General features: G+C 47.3%; 1 non-coding gene across 1 annotated transcript; it reads left to right on the top strand.

Moving 5' to 3' along the window:
- Nucleotides 1-2,924: 2,924 nt before the first annotated feature.
- Nucleotides 2,925-2,997, top strand: trnak-cuu (transfer RNA lysine (anticodon CUU)). Its single transcript has one exon. It is a non-coding gene; the product is annotated as a tRNA-Lys (tRNA).
- The last annotated feature ends 3,848 nt before the right edge of the window (nt 2,998-6,845 follow it).

Genomic DNA, 6,845 nt, shown 5'->3' with positions numbered 1-6,845 from the left:
TTTAAATTTGAATGCTGCGTTCGGTTAGGTAGAGTGTTTAATACTAGTTTTTAAACCATGATTTTTAGTTTTTACCCCTCCCGCAGCCACTTTATATTCATACAATATTGTCCCTTCCTATTACCTTGTGGTTTACACTTACCCCAGTGCTACTCTGCTCTGTTGCCTCCTGCCATTTTGCATTCTTTCTTGGGGTCCTGTTTATCTGCGCTCTCACCCACTCTAACTAGCTCAGAGCCCTCTCCTGCGTTCTGAATACTCCTCGCATTGAGGCACCGAGCTTTCAGGCTTGCCTCCTTATTACACTTTGACCCGTTAGAATTTTGCTCTGCAGTGGCCCTTTTTCGTTTTTGCTTTGGGTTTCTGTGCCCTCCACTTTTACTCATCTCCTTTCTGTCTTTTGTTTCTGTCTCCATTTAGTTTCCCTCTGTCTCTCTGCTTTGGTTCCCATCCCCCTGCCATATTAGTTTAACTCCTCACCAACAGCACGAGCAAACACTCCTCCTAAGACATTGGTTCCGGACCTCCCCAGCTGCAGACCGTCTGGTTTGTACTCGTCCCACCTCCCCCAGAACCGGTTACAATGCCTCAGGAATTTGAATCCCTCCCTGCTGCACCACTGCACAAGCCACGTAATAATCTGAGCTATCCTGCGATTCCAACTCTGACTAGCACGTGACATTGTTAACAATCCCGAGATTACAACTTTTGAGGTCCTACTTTTTAATTTAGCTCCTAGCTCTTTAAATTCATCTCGTAGGACCTCATCCCTTTTTTTACCTAAATCTTTGGTACCAATGTGCACCACTACAACTGGCTGTTCACCCTCCCTTTTCAGAATGTGCTGCACCCGCTCCGGGACATCCTTGACCCTTGCACCAGGGAGGCAAAATACCATCCTGGAGTCTCGGTTGCGGCCGCAGAAACGCCGATCTATTCCCCTTACAATCGAATCCCCGATCACTACCGCTGTCCCACTCTTTTTCCTGCCCTCCTGTGCTGCAGAGCCAGCCACGGTGCCATGAACTTGGCTGCTGCTGCCCTCCCCTGATGAGTCATCCCCCTCAACATTACTCAATGTGAGGCCAACGTGACATCCGCTACACTGCAGCCCATCAAAGCGCGAGAAACCACTGAATATAAAGGATGAGCTGAAAAATATCAGGGGCAGTGCATTCTGGTCAATGTCAAACCCTCCTTTCTTATTCAGCAGTGGCATGAAAGGGAGTCAGACGCCACAAATTTTAATTAAAGACACAAATACAAGCAACACTTGCAAATCTTTTCGCTGTAAAATTCTTTCACTTTATTTGAAATGCTACTGCGTTGAATCTGAAAATACGCACGTTGGGATTTTTATCTTCAGTACTGATTGTATTTTGTGTGCACGGTAGGAATAACCGGTGCTGTTAAATTTGATAAAAGTTGCCCCAGATTCGTGGTGTCATCGGCAATGAAGATTTTGAACCAGAAAGCTATAATACAGTGAGTATAATAGGATATGGTTTTCGAGTTAAGATGCAAAGCACAGGACAAATGATTGAAGTATGGACTGTTCCTGAGTTAGCATTTGTTTGATTGTGCAAAAGAAGGTGAAGGGTTAATTAATGATGGTTTCCCGTGAAAGCAAGAGAAAAGTTGAAGAACAAACCAGACGGTGCCTGTCACGTGAGCGCTGCTTGTGGTACCTGGTGGGAATGGGCGGGGATTTCAAAGCCCCTTGTATAGCAGAACCTTCCCCACCGTGCCTTTGCGGCAACGACACCAATTTTAATTGCGTCCTTCAGCACGTAATCCTGGATCTTGGATTTCGCCAGTCTGCAACACGCAGACGTGGACATCTCCTTGCTCTGGAAGACCAGCAAGTTTCGGCAAGACGAAAGAGCGTCTTTGACCGAGTTGATGGCCCTCCAGCAGCAGATGATGTCTGTCTCGGTGTGTGTCCCTGGGAACAGCCCACAGAGCACAGAGTCCTGTGTTACGGAGCTGCTCGGGATGAACCTCGACACAACCACGGCATCGCTTTTCAAATCAGGTTCCCTGATGGTCTAGTGGTTAGGATTTGGCGCTCTCACCGCCGCTGCCCTGGTCCCATTCCCGTTGAGGGAAATTGTACTTTTAATTCAAAACCTTATAAAAAAATAGTTAATCTATTTTTCACACCTTTATGCATCTCCTGTGCAAAAAAAAAAGAAGCATTGTTTTAAACATCATTAATTATTTCATAAAATTCTATTGTCATATGATATAGTTTGCCCTGTGCATATGAGGAACTTTTCTCCCGATCCCATTGGGTTTTATTCTGGTAATCTGGTGCTGGAAGTGGAGATGTTTCCGCTGTGTAGCGGTTAACACGTTTGCCTCACACGCAAATCATAGACACCATCAGAGGCAGTCCCTCGGGATCGAGGAGGACTTGCTTCCACTCCCAAAGTGAGTCCTTTGATGGCAGAACAGTCCGATACGAGAGCCACAGAACCTGTTACAGGTGGGACAGACAAACGTCGAGGGAAGGGGTCGGTGGGACTGGTTTGCCGCATGCTCTTTGCGCTGCCTGCGCTTGGCCTCTTCATGCTCCTTGCGTCGAGACTCAAAGAGCTCAACGCCCTCCCAGATGGACTTTCTCCACCTCGGGCGGTCTGCGGCCAGGGTCTCCCAGGTGTCAGTGCTGATGTCGCTCTTTACCAGAGAGGCTTTGAGGCTTTGAGGGTGTCCTTGTAACGTTTCCGCCGTCCTCGTTTACCCAGAAGGAGCTCCACATAAGCACGTAAGGATTAGGGGCTGGAGTTGGCCATTCGGCCCCTTGAGCCTGGTCCACCATTGAAGAAGACCCTGGCAGTTAGTCAACAGCACGTTTAAACATCTGGGGCGGATCCAACAGGCGCCTGGCTGCAATGAGTGATAAAAACCTAAGCTGGACAGAAGCCCGGCTAGCTCAGCCTGTAGAGCATGAGACTCTTAATCTCAGGGTCGTGGGTTAGAGACCCACGTTGGGCGATTGTATTTCTTTTCATTTAATGTTGCTTTCATAGAAAACCTCTGACCGAAACGGCACAAAACAAAAATTTTCCTTTCAAAGTCATTAAACTCCGAAATTTCCGCGCCCTGCGAATCTCCTGATTTAGATGCCTTTAGCTTTGCCGACTCAATCCATGTCCCTTTGCAAAGTTGTGCTCCCACCCAGACTATGAAATGTGCCACTAACTTATCGAATCATGGAATGGTTACAGCACGGAAGGCCATTCGGCCCATCGAGCACGTGCCGACTCTCAGCGAGTCCCACTACCCCGCCCTTTCCCCGTAGCTCTGCAATTGTTTTTCCTTCAGACACTTATCTAGCACCCGTCTGAAAGATAAGATTGAGTCTGCCTCCACCGCCCTTTCAAGCCGTGCATTCCGATCCTAACCACTCGCTGCTAAATGGCCAGCTCCTGTTCCTATGTGTAAATTCTGGGAAACACGATATCAATTCCTGCCACACTCACAGCCTTCCGAAATATAGCACCGTCATTCAATTCTCGTAAAACCAGCTCCTGAAGTATCGGCCAGCTGTGTAGGTTTAAGCTCTGGTTATATACATAAGTTTTTTTTTAACCACAGTGTTTCAGTAGTGTAGTGGTTATCACGTTTGCTTCACACGCGAAAGGTCCCCGTTTCGAGCCCAGGTGAACACTTTATGTTGGAGACTATTTTTGCTGTGAAATAAATTGAACATAAGTCGCCCCAGGTTCCTTGTCGCATGAGCACTGAACATTTTAAACCAGTCTCCTAAATACAGAGTGTGTAAAGTCAGATAGCGGAGAAAACTTCATCAATGATTCAATATCCTTAAATAATTCAAGTTCAGTTACTGAATTTGCCACTGTCCCTCAGTAACAATTCTACAAAACAACGCTGTCGGTTAATGAATGCAGAATAAAACAAATAATCTTCACCCATCCCCATCCCCCGACACACAGTTTAATTTTTGCATGTCATTATTTTAAAATTTTGAATGAAAGAGTTACTTTCTGAATCCGGGCTCCGTCTGTGAGCACCGCAACACGAAACGAGCAGGAAACACATTGAAGTCTTTGCCACAATTGCTGACATTTCTTCGCTTTTTTCTTGTGTTTTTTCAGCTCTTCGTCCTTTTCAGCTCCTGACTGCAGATATTGCTGTGATTAAAACTGAACACAATGCAATGTCTGTCTCACTGTCTCCCCGGTGTCAGGCAGAGATACACCTGCTGCCCTCATTTGTTTCATGTGACAGGACACAAAAGTTCAAAATCAACCTGCAGTTGGCCACACACAACACTGAGTAATCAGGATGGCCGAGCGGTCTAAGGTTCTGTGTTCAGGTCAATGTCTTCTCTGGAGATGTGGGTTCATGTCCCACTTCTGATGCTATTTTTGAACCAAAAACGAATGTGCGATAAAATGGAACAAGTGCAGTCTGGGGTACATTGTCACATGATGCAAGCTGCCTCGGACCCGGACCAAAGCTCCCCGGACACCGAGCACAGGCTCTGGAAAACCCTGCGGGAGAGGATACTCCGGTCACTGGGCCTTCCAGCAACACTGAATAAGTGCCCGGTCTGAAACTTTCCAGTGCAATAACTTGTAACTGGAACATCTCACCGTCAGTATTGCCGAGCAGTCTAAGGTGCTGCGTTCAGGTCGCAGTCTTGTATGGAGGCGTGGGTTCAAATCTCACTCCTGACATTCAGTGTTTTGGGACATCTCTCTGAAGTGCTTTGGGACATCCATCGAACTGAATAAAATGACCCCACTTCAAATACAAACGGTGATATAAAAGTTACTTCTCAAACCGGGAATCGATCCCGGGTGGCTGTAACGAAAGGAATAGTTTTGTGAAGCATTGAAATGTGCCCTCTACATATCTCGCACTGCTAATTTAAAAACACGGTTATAATTTATTTCAGTGCAAAAGAAGGCAGGCTCGAAGGGCCAAATGGCCGACTCCTGCTCCTGGTTCTTGTGTTCTTATACAGAGCACAGAATAAATGATTAAATGATCAACTCTCCCTCAGTTCGCATTTCTTTCATTGTGCAAAAGAAGATTATGGGTTCATTAATGATGCTTTCCTGTGAAAGCACCATAAAAGTTTAAGGAAAATAACTCACCAACATGGGGCTCGAACCCACGACCCGGAGATTAATAGTCTTATACTCTACCGACTGAACTAGCCGGGCCTGCTTAAGTTGCATCTTGCAGTCGCTGATTGTTGCCAGGCACCTGTTGGCATCGTCCCGTGGGTTTATCTCGAGCTTCAAACGACGAAACAAGTTCTCCTGAATTTCAAGGTGTGTACGGAGATCAATCTTCAAAAGCCGTGTCATTAACCACAGCTGGGCCGTCAATCGTCTGATCGCAAAGTGCTTTCAGTCCTTGTCAATATCTCTTGTCTATTTGTCGGTGTTTCCCGATTCTGTCAGTCTCTCTGGCTCTCTTTAATCTATGTGTGGTCACCTGCAGGTTGATTCGCGATGAAGGCCTGTGTTTGTATCTTCAACAACAACAGAAAATGTTTCTTATATATTTCTTACGTTCTCTCCAATGCCTTGATATCCTTCCTAAATTGTGGTGCTCAGAACTGTAAACAGGTCTCCAACTGAGGCCTAAACTGGATTGAAAAGGTATGGTAAAACTTCCTCGCTGGTGTCCTCTATTTCACTACATATAAAGCCAATGGTCCTGTATTCTTTTTAAACAACTGAGCAACTTATCTACCCAGCTTCAAAGATTTCTCTGTGTAAATCACTCAATCCTTCTGCTTCCCTTTTAACACAAGACCATTTAGTTTATGTTTTCTCATATCACCTCCCTTTCTTTCCCAGACCTTACACAAAAGTACAGGAGTAGGCCCATTCAGCCCCTTGAGCCTGTTACACAGGAACAGGAGGAGGCCCATTCAGCCCCTTGAGCCTGTTACACAGGACAGGAGTCGGTCTATTCATCCCCTCGAGCCTGTTGCACAGGAACAGGAGGAGGCCCATTCAGCCCCTCGAGCCTGTTACACAGGAACAGGAGGAGGCCATTCAGCCCCTCGAGCCCGATACACAGGAACAGGAGGAGGCCCATTCAGCCCCTCGAGCCTGTTACACAGGAACGGGAGGAGGCCCATTCAGCCCCTTCAGCCTGTTACACAGGAACATGAGGAGGCCAATTCAGCCCCTCGAGCCTGTTACACAGAAACAGGAGGAGGCCCATTCAGCCCATCAAGCCTGTTACACAGGAAGAGGAGAAGGCCATTCAGGCCCTGGAGCCTGTTACACAGGAACAGGAGGAGGCCATTCAGCCCCTCGAGCCCGATACACAGGAACAGGAGGAGGCCCATTCAGCACCTCGAGCCTGTTACACAGGAACGGGAGGAGGCCCATTCAGCCTCTTCAGCCTGTTACACAGGAACAGGAGGAGACCAATTCAGCCCCTCGAGCCTGCTACACAGGAACAGGAGGAGGCCCATTCAGCCCCTCGAGCCTGTTACACAGGAAGAGGAGGAGGCCATTCAGACCCTGGAGCCTGTTACACAGGAACAGGAGGAGGCCATTCAGCCCCTCGAGCCTGTGACACAGGAACAGGAGGAGGCCATTCTCCCCCTCGAGCCGGTTCCGCCATTCAATGTGATCATGGCTGATCTGTGACCAAACTCCATATACCCATCTTTGGCCCATATTCCTTAATACATTTGGTCAAAATGCGATGTTAAATGAACAACTGACCCTGCACCAACTGCCCTTTGCAGAAGGGAGTTCCAAAACTCTCACACCCTGTGTGTGTAGGAATGTTTCCGAATTTCACTCTTGAAAAGTCTGGCTCTAATGTTTAGACTATGGCCC

The sequence above is a fragment of the Pristiophorus japonicus genome, unplaced genomic scaffold (genome assembly GCF_044704955.1).
Source record: "Pristiophorus japonicus isolate sPriJap1 unplaced genomic scaffold, sPriJap1.hap1 HAP1_SCAFFOLD_29, whole genome shotgun sequence".
NCBI classification, from domain to species: Eukaryota; Metazoa; Chordata; class Chondrichthyes; family Pristiophoridae; genus Pristiophorus; species Pristiophorus japonicus.
The sequence above is the reverse complement of the archived record's forward strand: the minus strand, read 5'-3'. Positions and strand labels throughout refer to the sequence as shown.